Source organism: Oncorhynchus mykiss, chromosome 20 (genome assembly GCF_013265735.2).
Source record: "Oncorhynchus mykiss isolate Arlee chromosome 20, USDA_OmykA_1.1, whole genome shotgun sequence".
In the NCBI taxonomy this organism is placed as follows: domain Eukaryota; kingdom Metazoa; phylum Chordata; class Actinopteri; order Salmoniformes; family Salmonidae; genus Oncorhynchus; species Oncorhynchus mykiss.
This window is the reverse complement of record NC_048584.1, coordinates 42,243,860-42,256,122: the sequence shown is the minus strand read 5'-3', so window position 1 is coordinate 42,256,122 and position 12,263 is coordinate 42,243,860. Positions and strand designations below refer to the sequence as shown.

Below are 12,263 nucleotides of genomic sequence, written 5' to 3'. Positions count from 1 at the left end.
ACTGCTCCCCCTGGTCTAGTTACCACCGCTCCCCCTGGTCTAGTTACCACCGCTCCCCCTGGTCGAGTTACCACCGCTACCCCTGGTCGAGTTACCACCGCTCCCCCTGGTCTAGTTACCACCGCTCCCCCTGGTCGAGTTACCACCGGTAGAGTTACCACTGCTCCCCCTGGTCGAGTTACCACTGCTCCCCCTGGTCGAGTTACCACTGCTCCCCCTGGTCGAGTTACCACTGCTCCCCCTGGTCGAGTTACCACTGCTTCCCCTGGTCGAGTTACCACCGGTCGAGTTACCACCGCTCCCCCCTGGTCGAGTTACCATCGGTAGAGTTACCACTGCTCCCCCTGGTCTAGTTACCACCGCTCCCCCTGGTCTAGTTACCACCGCTCCCCCTGGTCGAGTTACCACTGCTCCCCCTGGTCGAGTTACCACCGCACCCCCTGGTCTAGTTACCACCGCTCCCCCTGGTCGAGTTACCACCGGTAGAGTTACCACTGCTCCCCCTGGTCGAGTTACCACTGCTCCCCCTGGTCGAGTTACCACTGCTCCCCCTGGTCGAGTTACCACTGCTCCCCCTGGTCGAGTTACCACTGCTCCCCCTGGTCGAGTTACCACTGCTTCCCCTGGTCGAGTTACCACCGGTCGAGTTACCACCGCTCCCCCCTGGTCGAGTTACCATCGGTAGAGTTACCACTGCTCCCCCTGGTCTAGTTACCACCGCTCCCCCTGGTCTAGTTACCACCGCTCCCCCTGGTCGAGTTACCACTGCTCCCCCTGGTCGAGTTACCACCGCACCCCCTGGTCGAGTTACCACCGCTCCCCCTGGTCACTGCTACCCCTGGTCGAGTTACCACCACTCCCCCTGGTCGAGTTACCACCGCTCCCCCTGGTCGAGTTACCACAGCTCCCCCTGGTCGAGTTACCACCGGTAGAGTTACCACCACTCCCCATGGTCGAGTTACCACCGCTCCCCTTGGTCGAGTTACCACTGCTCCCCTCTGGTCGAGTTACCACCGGTGGAGTTACCACCGCTCCCCCTGGTCGAGTTACCACCAGTAGAGTTACCACCGCTCCCCCTGTCTAGTTACCACCGCTCCCCCTGGTCGAGTTACCACCGCTCCCCCTGGTCGAGTTACCACCGGTAGAGTTACCACTGCTCCCCCTGGTCGAGTTACCACTGGTAGAGTTACAACCGCTCCCCCCTGGTCGAGTTACCACCGGTCGAGTTATCACCGCTCCCCCTGGTCGAGTTACCATCGCTCCCCCTGGTCTAGTTACCACCGGTCGAGTTACCACCGCTCCCCCTGGTCGAGTTACCACCTCTCCCCCTGGTCGAGTTACCACCGCTCCCCCTGGTCTAGTTACCACCGGTCGAGTTACCACCGCTCCCCCTGGTCTAGTTACCACCGGTCTAGTTACCACCGCTCCCCCTGGTCGAGTTACCACCGCTCCCCATGGTCTAGTTACCACCACTCCCCCTGGTCGAGTTACCACCGGTAGAGTTACCACCGCTCCCCCTGTCTAGTTACCACCGCTCCCCCTGGTCGAGTTACCACCGGTAGAGTTACCACCGCTCCCCCCTGGTCGAGTTACCACCGGTAGAGTTACCACCGCTCCCCCCTGGTCGAGTTACCACCGGTAGAGTTACCACTGCTCCCCCTGTCTAGTTACCATCTCTCCAACTGGTCTAGTTACCACCGCTCCCCCTGGTCGAGTTACCACCGGTAGAGTTACCACCGCTCCCCCCTGGTCGAGTTACCACCGGTAGAGTTACCACTGCTCCCCCTGTCTAGTTACCACCGCTCCCCCTGGTCTAGTTACCACCGCTCCCCCTGGTCGAGTTACCACCGGTAGAGTTACCACCGCTCCCCCCTGGTCGAGTTACCACCGGTAGAGTTACCACTGCTTCCCCTGGTCGAGTTACCACCGGTCGAGTTACCACCGCTCCCCCCTGGTCGAGTTACCATCGGTAGAGTTACCACTGCTCCCCCTGGTCTAGTTACCACCGCTCCCCCTGGTCTAGTTACCACCGCTCCCCCTGGTCGAGTTACCACCGCTACCCCTGGTCGAGTTACCACCGCTCCCCCTGGTCTAGTTACCACCGCTCCCCCTGGTCGAGTTACCACCGGTAGAGTTACCACTGCTCCCCCTGGTCGAGTTACCACTGCTCCCCCTGGTCGAGTTACCACTGCTCCCCCTGGTCGAGTTACCACTGCTCCCCCTGGTCGAGTTACCACTGCTTCCCCTGGTCGAGTTACCACCGGTCGAGTTACCACCGCTCCCCCCTGGTCGAGTTACCATCGGTAGAGTTACCACTGCTCCCCCTGGTCTAGTTACCACCGCTCCCCCTGGTCTAGTTACCACCGCTCCCCCTGGTCGAGTTACCACTGCTCCCCCTGGTCGAGTTACCACCGCACCCCCTGGTCGAGTTACCACCGCTCCCCCTGGTCACTGCTACCCCTGGTCGAGTTACCACCACTCCCCCTGGTCGAGTTACCACCGCTCCCCTTGGTCGAGTTACCACTGCTCCCCTCTGGTCGAGTTACCACCGGTGGAGTTACCACCGCTCCCCCTGGTCGAGTTACCACCAGTAGAGTTACCACCGCTCCCCCTGTCTAGTTACCACCGCTCCCCCTGGTCGAGTTACCACCGCTCCCCCTGGTCGAGTTACCACCGGTAGAGTTACCACTGCTCCCCCCTGGTCGAGTTACCACCGGTCGAGTTATCACCGCTCCCCCTGGTCGAGTTACCATCGCTCCCCCTGGTCTAGTTACCACCGGTCGAGTTACCACCGCTCCCCCTGGTCGAGTTACCACCGCTCCCCCCGGTCTAGTTACCACCGGTCGAGTTACCACCGCTCCCCCTGGTCTAGTTACCACCGGTCGAGTTACCACCGCTCCCCCTGGTCTAGTTACCACCGGTCTAGTTACCACTGCTCCCCCTGGTCGAGTTACCACCGCTCCCCCTGGTCGAGTTACCACCGGTAGAGTTACCACCGCTCCCCCTGTCTAGTTACCACCGCTCCCCCTGGTCGAGTTACCACCGGTAGAGTTACCACCGCTCCCCCCTGGTCGAGTTACCACCGGTAGAGTTACCACTGCTCCCCCTGTCTAGTTACCATCTCTCCAACTGGTCTAGTTACCACCGCTCCCCCTGGTCGAGTTACCACCGGTAGAGTTACCACCGCTCCCCCCTGGTCGAGTTACCAACGGTCGAGTTACCACCGCTCTCCCCTGGTCGAGCTACCACCGGTAGAGTTACCACTGCTCCCCCTGGTCGAGTTACCACCGGTAGAGTTACCACTGCTCCCCCTGTCTAGTTACCACTGCTCCCCCTGGTCTAGTTACCACCGCTCCCCCTGGTCGAGTTACCACCGCTCCCCCTGGTCGAGTTACCACCGCTCCCCCTGGTAGAGTTACCACCGCTCCCCCTGGTCGAGTTACCACCGCTCCCCCTGGTCGAGTTACCACCGCTCCCCCCTGGTCGAGTTACCACCGGTAGAGTTACCACCGCTACCCCTGGTCGAGTTACCACCGGTAGAGTTACCACTGCTCCCCCTGTCTAGTTACCACCGCTCCCCCTGGTCTAGTTACCACCGCTCCCCCTGGTCGATTTACCACCGCTCCCCTGGTCGAGTTACCACCGCTCCCCCTGGTCGAGTTACCACCGGTAGAGTTACCACCGCTCCCCCTGGACGAGTTACCACCGGTAGAGTTACCACTGCTCCACCTGGTCGAGTTACCACCGGTCGAGTTACCACCGCTCCCCCCTGGTCGAGTTACCACCGGTAGAGTTACCACCGCTCCCCCCTGGTCGAGTTACCACCGGTAGAGTTACCACTGCTCCCCCTGTCTAGTTACCATCTCTCCAACTGGTCTAGTTACCACCGCTCCCCCTGGTCGAGTTACCACCGGTAGAGTTACCACCGCTCCCCCCTGGTCGAGTTACCAACGGTCGAGTTACCACCGCTCTCCCCTGGTCGAGCTACCACCGGTAGAGTTACCACTGCTCCCCCTGGTCGAGTTACCACCGGTAGAGTTACCACTGCTCCCCCTGTCTAGTTACCACTGCTCCCCCTGGTCTAGTTACCACCGCTCCCCCTGGTCGAGTTACCACCGCTCCCCCTGGTCGAGTTACCACCGCTCCCCCTGGTAGAGTTACTACCGTTCCCCCTGGTCTAGTTACCACCGCTCCCCCTGGTCGAGTTACCACCGCTCCCCCCTGGTCGAGTTACCACCGGTAGAGTTACCACCGCTACCCCTGGTCGAGTTACCACCGGTAGAGTTACCACTGCTCCCCCTGTCTAGTTACCACCGCTCCCCCTGGTCTAGTTACCACCGCTCCCCCTGGTCGATTTACCACCGCTCCCTTGGTCGAGTTACCACCGCTCCCCCTGGTCGAGTTACCACCGGTAGAGTTACCACCGCTCCCCCTGGACGAGTTACCACCGGTAGAGTTACCACTGCTCCACCTGGTCGAGTTACCACCGGTCGAGTTACCACCGCTCCCCCCTGGTCGAGTTACCACCGGTAGAGTTACCACTGCTCCCACTGGTCGAGTTACCACCGGTAGAGTTACCACTGCTCCCCCTGTCTAGTTACCACCGCTAGCCCTGGTCGAGTTACCACCGCTCCCCCTGGTCGAGTTACCACCGCTCCCCCTGGTCGAGTTACCACCACTACCCCTGGTTGAGTTACCACCGCTCCCCCTGGTCGAGTTACCACCGCTCCCCCTGGTCGAGTTACCACCGCTCCCCCTGGTCGAGTTACCACCGCTCCCCCTGGTCGAGTTACCACCGCTCCCCCTGGTCGAGTTACCACCGCTCCCCCTGGTCGAGTTACCACCGCTCCCCCTGGTCGAGTTACCACCGCTCCCCCCTGGTCGAGTTACCCCCGGTAGAGTTACCACCGCTCCCCCTGGTCGAGTTACCACCGCTCCCCCTGGTCGAGTTACCACCGCTCCCCCCCTGGTCGAGTTACCACCGCTCCCCCCTGGTCTAGTTACTACCGGTAGAGTTAGCACCGCTCCCCTGGTCTAGTTACCACCGCTCCCCCTGGTCTAGTTACCACCGCTCCCCCTGGTCTAGTTACCACCGCTCCCCCTGTCTAGTTACCACCGCTCCCCCTGGTCTAGTTACCACCGCTCCCCCTGGTCTAGTTACCACCGCTCCCCCTGGTCTAGTTACCACCGCTCCCCGTGGTCTAGTACCCACCGCTCCCCCTGTCTAGTTACCACCGCTCCCCCTGGTCTAGTTACCACCGCTCCCCCTGGTCTAGTACCCACCGCTCCACTGGTCTAGTTACCACCGCTCCCCCTGGTCTAGTTACCACTGCTCCCCCTGGTCTAGTTACCACCGCTCCCCCTGGTCGACTTACCACCGCTCCCCCTGGTCGAGTTACCACCGCTCCCCCTGGTCTAGTTCCCACCGCTCCCCCTGGTCGAGTTACCACTGCTCCCCCTGGTCGAGTTACCACTGCTCCCCCTGGTCGAGTTACCACCGGTCGAGTTACCACCGCTCCCCCCTGGTCGAGTTACCACTGCTCCCCCTGGTCGAGTTACCACTGCTCCCCTGGTCGAGTTACCACCGGTAGAGTTACCACTGCTCCCCCTGTCTAGTTACCACCGCTCCCCCTGGTCTAGTTACCACTGCTCCCCCTGGTCGAGTTACCACCGCTCCCCCTGGTCTAGTTACCACTGCTCCCCCTGGTCTAGTTACCACCGCTCCCCCTGGTCTAGTTACCACTGCTCCCCCTGGTCTAGTTACCACTGCTCCCCCTGGTCGAGTTACCACCGCTCCCCCTGGTCGAGTTACCACCGCTCCCCCTGGTCGAGTTACCACCGCTCCCCCTGGTCTAGTTACCACCGCTCCCCCTGGTCTAGTTACCACCGCTCCCCCTGGTCTAGTTACCACCATTCCCCCTGGTCTAGTTACCACCGCTCCCCCTGGTCGAGTTACCACCAGTAGAGTTAACACCGCTCCCCTGTCTAGTTACCACCGCTCCCCCTGTCTAGTTACCACCGCTCCCCCTGGTCGAGTTACCACCGCTCCCCCTGGTCGAGTTACCACCGGTAGAGTTACCACTGCTCCCCCTGGTCGAGTTACCACCGGTAGAGTTACCACTGCTCCCCTGGTCGAGTTACCACCGGTCGAGTTACCACCGCTCCCCCCTGGTCGAGTTACCACCGGTAGAGTTACCACTGCTCCCACTGGTCGAGTTACCACCGGTAGAGTTACCAATGCTCCCCCTGTCTAGTTACCACCGCTCCCCCTGGTCGAGTTACCACCGCTAACCCTGGTCGAGTTACCACTGCTCCCCCTGGTCTAGTTACCACCGCTCCCCCTGGTCGAGTTACCACCGCTCCCCCTGGTCGAATTACCACCGCTCCCCCTGGTCGAGTTACCACCGCTCCCCCTGGTCGAGTTACCACCGCTCCCCCTGGTCGAGTTACCACCGCTCCCCCTGGTCGAGTTACCACTGCTCCCCCCTGGTCGAGTTACCACTGCTCCCCCCTGGTCGAGTTACCACCGGTAGAGTTACCACCGCTCCCCCTGGTCGAGTTACCACCGCTCCCCCTGGTCGAGTTACCACCGCTCCCCCCCTGGTCGAGTTACCACCGCTCCCCCCTGGTCTAGTTACTACCGGTAGAGTTAGCACCGCTCCCCTGGTCTAGTTACCACCGCTCCCCCTGGTCGAGTTACCACCGCTCCCCCTGGTCGAGTTACCACCGCTCCCCCTGGTCTAGTTACCACCGCTCCCCCTGGTCTAGTTACCACCGCTCCCCCTGGTCGAGTTACCACCGCTACCCCTGGTCGAGTTACCACCGCTCCCCCTGGTCGAGTTACCACCGCTCCCCCTGGTCGAGTTACCACCGCTCCCCCTGGTCGAGTTACCACCGCTCCCCCTGGTCGAGTTACCACCGCTCCCCCTGGTCGAGTTACCACCGATCCCCCTGGTCGAGTTACCACCGCTCCCCCTGGTCGAGTTACCACCGCTCCCCCCTGGTCGAGTTACCACCGGTAGAGTTACCACCGCTCCCCCTGGTCGAGTTACCACCGCTCCCCCTGGTCGAGTTACCACCGCTCCCCCTGGTCGAGTTACCACCGCTCCCCCCCTGGTCGAGTTACCACCGCTCCCCCCTGGTCTAGTTACTACCGGTAGAGTTAGCACCGCTCCCCTGGTCTAGTTACCACCGCTCCCCCTGGTCTAGTTACCACCGCTCCCCCTGTCTAGTTACCACCGCTCCCCCTGGTCTAGTTACCACCGCTCCCCCTGGTCTAGTTACCACCGCTCCCCCTGGTCTAGTTACCACCGCTCCCCCTGGTCTAGTTACCACCGCTCCCCCTGGTCTAGTACCCACCGCTCCCCTGGTCTAGTTACCACCGCTCCCCCTGGTCTAGTTACCACCGCTCCCCCTGGTCTAGTTACCACCGTTCCCCCTGGTCGAGTTACCACCTCTCCCCCTGGTCTAGTTACCACCGCTCCCCCTGGTCTAGTTACCACCGCTCCCCCTGGTCTAGTTACCACCGCTCCCCTGGTCGAGTTACCACTGCTCCCCCTGGGCGAGTTACCACTGCTCCCCCTGTTCGAGTTACCACCGGTCGAGTTACCACCGCTCCCCCCTGGTCGAGTTACCACCGGTAGAGTTACCACTGCTCCCCCTGGTCGAGTTACCACCGGTAGAGTTACCACTGCTCCCCCTATCTAGTTACCACCGCTCCCCCTGGTCTAGTTACCACTGCTCCCCCTGGTCGAGTTACCACCGCTCCCCCTGGTCTAGTTACCACTGCTCCCCCTGGTCTAGTTACCACCGCTCCCCCTGGTCTAGTTACCACCGCTCCCCCTGGTCTAGTTACCACTGCTCCCCCTGGTCGAGTTACCACCGCTACCCCTGGTCGAGTTACCACCGCTCCCCCTGGTCTAGTTACCACCGCTCCCCCTGGTCGAGTTACCACCGCTCCCCCTGGTCGAGTTACCACCGCTCCCCCTGGTCTAGTTACCACCGCTCCCCCTGGTCTAGTTACCACCGCTCCCCCTGGTCTAGTTACCACCGCTCCCCTGGTCGAGTTACCACCGCTCCCCCTGGTCGAGTTACCACCGCTACCCCTGGTCGAGTTACCACCGCTCCCCCTGGTCGAGTTACCACCGCTCCCCCTGGTCGAGTTACCACCGCTCCCCCTGGTCGAGTTACCACCGCTCCCCCTGGTCGAGTTACCACTGCTCCCCCCTGGTCGAGTTACCACCGGTAGAGTTACCACCGCTCCCCCTGGTCGAGTTACCACCGCTCCCCCTGGTCGAGTTACCACCGCTCCCCCTGGTCGAGTTACCACCGCTCCCCCCCTGGTCGAGTTACCACCGCTCCCCCCTGGTCTAGTTACTACCGGTAGAGTTAGCACCGCTTCCCCTGGTCTAGTTACCACCGCTCCCCCTGTCTAGTTACCACCGCTCCCCCTGGTCTAGTTACCACAGCTCCCCCTGGTCTAGTTACCACCGCTCCCCCTGGTCTAGTTACCACCGCTCCCCCTGGTCTAGTACCCACCGCTCCCATGGTCTAGTTACCACCGCTCCCCCTGGTCTAGTTACCACCGCTCCCCCTGGTCGAGTTACCACCGCTCCCCCCTGGTCTAGTTACTACCGGTAGAGTTAGCACCGCTCCCCCTATCTAGTTACCACCGCTCCCCCTGGTCTAGTTACCACTGCTCCCCCTGGTCGAGTTACCACCGCTCCCCCTGGTCGAGTTACCACTGCTCCCCCTGGTCTAGTTACCACCGCTCCCCCTGGTCTAGTTACCACCGCTCCCCCTGGTCTAGTTACCACTGCTCCCCCTGGTCGAGTTACCACCGCTACCCCTGGTCGAGTTACCACCGCTCCCCCTGGTCGAGTTACCACCGCTCCCCCTGGTCGAGTTACCACCGCTCCCCCTGGTCGAGTTACCACCGCTCCCCCTGGTCTAGTTACCACCGCTCCCCCTGGTCTAGTTACCACCGCTCCCCCTGGTCTAGTTACCACCGCTCCCCTGGTCGAGTTACCACCGCTACCCCTGGTCGAGTTACCACCGCTACCCCTGGTCGAGTTACCACCGCTCCCCCTGGTCGAGTTACCACCGCTCCCCCTGGTCGAGTTACCACCGCTCCCCCGAGTTACCACCGCTCCCCCGAGTTACCACCGCTCCCCCTGGTCGAGTTACCACCGCTCCCCCTGGTCGAGTTACCACTGCTCCCACCTGGTCGAGTTACCACCGGTAGAGTTACCACCGCTCCCCCTGGTCGAGTTACCACCGCTCCCCCTGGTCGAGTTACCACCGCTCCCCCCCTGGTCGAGTTACCACCGCTCCCCCCTGGTCTAGTTACTACCGGTATAGTTAGCACCGCTCCCCTGGTCTAGTTACCACCGCTCCCCCTGGTCTAGTTACCACCGCTCCCCCTGGTCTAGTTACCACCGCTCCCCCTGTCTAGTTACCACCGCTCCCCCTGGTCTAGTTACCACAGCTCCCCCTGGTCTAGTTACCACCGCTCCCCCTGGTCTAGTTACCACCGCTCCCCCTGGTCTAGTACCCACCGCTCCCATGGTCTAGTTACCACCGCTCCCCCTGGTCTAGTTACCACCGCTCCCCCTGGTCTAGTTACCACCGCTCCCCCTGGTCTAGTTACCACCGCTCCCCCTGGTCGAGTTACCACCTCTCCCCCTGGTCGAGTTACCACCTCTCCCCCTGGTCTAGTTACCACCGCTCCCCCTGGTCTAGTTACCACCGCTCCCCCTGGTCTAGTTACCACCGCTCCCCTGGTCGAGTTACCACTGCTCCCCCTGGTCGAGTTACCACTGCTCCCCCTGGTCGAGTTACCACCGGTCGAGTTACCACCGCTCCCCCCTGGTCGAGTTACCACCGGTAGAGTTACCACTGCTCCCCCTGGTCGAGTTACCACCGGTAGAGTTACCACTGCTCCCCCTGTCTAGTTACCACCGCTCCCCCTGGTCTAGTTACCACTGCTCCCCCTGGTCGAGTTACCACCGCTCCCCCTGGTCTAGTTACCACTGCTCCCCCTGGTCTAGTTACCACCGCTCCCCCTGGTCTAGTTACCACCGCTCCCCCTGGTCTAGTTACCACTGCTCCCCCTGGTCGAGTTACCACCGCTACCCCTGGTCGAGTTACCACCGCTCCCCCTGGTCTAGTTACCACCGCTCCCCCTGGTCGAGTTACCACCGCTCCCCCTGGTCGAGTTACCACCGCTCCCCCTGGTCTAGTTACCACCGCTCCCCCTGGTCTAGTTACCACCGCTCCCCCTGGTCGAGTTACCACCGCTACCCCTGGTCGAGTTACCACCGCTCCCCCTGGTCGAGTTACCACCGCTCCCCCTGGTCGAGTTACCACCGCTCCCCCTGGTCGAGTTACCACCGCTCCCCCTGGTCGAGTTACCACCGCTCCCCCTGGTCGAGTTACCACCGCTCCCCCTGGTCGAGTTACCACCGCTCCCCCTGGTCGAGTTACCACTGCTCCCCCCTGGTCGAGTTACCACCGGTAGAGTTACCACCGCTCCCCCTGGTCGAGTTACCACCGCTCCCCCCCTGGTCGAGTTACCACCGCTCCCCCCTGGTCTAGTTACTACCGGTAGAGTTAGCACCGCTCCCCTGGTCTAGTTACCACCGCTCCCCCTGTCTAGTTACCACCGCTCCCCCTGGTCTAGTTACCACCGCTCCCCCTGGTCTAGTTACCACCGCTCCCCCTGGTCTAGTTACCACCGCTCCCCCTGGTCTAGTTACCACCGCTCCCCCTGGTCTAGTACCCACCGCTCCCCCTGGTCTAGTTACCACCGCTCCCATAGTCTAGTTACCACCGCTCCCCCTGGTCTAGTTACCACCGCTCCCCCTGGTCTAGTTACCACCGCTCCCCCCTGGTCTAGTTACCACCGCTCCCCCTGGTCGAGTTACCACCTCTCCCCCTGGTCTAGTTACCACCGCTCCCCCTGGTCTAGTTACCACCGCTCCCCCTGGTCTAGTTACCACCGCTCCCCTGGTCGAGTTACCACTGCTCCCCCTGGTCGAGTTACCACTGCTCCCCCTGGTCGAGTTACCACCGGTCGAGTTACCACCGCTCCCCCCTGGTCGAGTTACCACCGGTAGAGTTACCACTGCTCCCCCTGGTCCAGTTACCACCGGTAGAGTTACCACTGCTCCCCCTGTCTAGTTACCACCGCTCCCCCTGGTCTAGTTACCACTGCTCCCCCTGGTCGAGTTACCACCGCTCCCCCTGGTCTAGTTACCATCGCTCCCCCTGGTCTAGTTACCACCGCTCCCCCTGGTCTAGTTACCACCGCTCCCCCTGGTCTAGTTACCACCGCTCCCCCTGGTCTAGTTACCACCGCTCCCCCTGGTCTAGTTACCACCGCTCCCCCTGGTCTAGCTACCACTGCTCCCCCTGGTCGAGTTACCACCGCTACCCCTGGTCGAGTTACCACCACTCCCCCTGGTCGAGTTACCACCGCTCCCCCTGGTCGAGTTACCACCGCTCCCCCTGGTCGAGTTACCACCGCTCCCCTTGGTCGAGTTACCACTGCTCCCCCTGGTCTAGTTACCACCGCTCCCCCTGGTCTAGTTACCACCACTCCCCCTGGTCTAGTTAACACCGCTCCCCCTGGTCGAGTTACCACCAGTAGAGTTACCACCGCTTCCCTGTCTAGTTACCACCGCTCCCCCTGTCTAGTTACCACCGCTCCCCCTGGTCGAGTTACCACCGCTCCCCCTGGTCGAGTTACCACCGCTCCCCCTGGTCGAGTTACCACCAGTAGAGTTACCACCGCTCCCCTGTCTAGTTACCACCGCTCCCCCTGTCTAGTTACCACCGCTCCCCCTGGTCGAGTTACCACCGCTCCCCCTGGTCGAGTTACCACCGCTCCCCCTGGTCGAGTTACCACCGGTAGAGTTACCACTGCTCCCCCTGGTCGAGTTACCACTGGTAGAGTTACAACCGCTCCCCCCTGGTCGAGTTACCACCGCTCCCCCTGGTCGAGTTACCACCGCTCCCCCTGGTCGAGTTACCACTGCTCCCCCCTGGTCGAGTTACCACCGGTAGAGTTACCACCGCTCCCCCTGGTCGAGTTACCACCGCTCCCCCTGGTCGAGTTACCACCGCTCCCCCCCTGGTCGAGTTACCACCGCTCCCCCCTGGTCTAGTTACTACCGGTAGAGTTAGCACTGCTCCCCTGGTCTAGTTACCACCGCTCCCCCTGGTCTAGTTACCACCGCTCCCCCTGTCTAGTTACCACCGCT

General features: G+C 62.2%; 1 protein-coding gene across 2 annotated transcripts in view; it reads right to left on the bottom strand.

Annotated features, from left to right (window-relative positions):
* The window catches only part of parga (poly (ADP-ribose) glycohydrolase a), a 108,809-nt gene that overhangs the window by 26,666 nt on the left and 69,880 nt on the right, over positions 1-12,263 (bottom strand). The window lies entirely within an intron of this gene.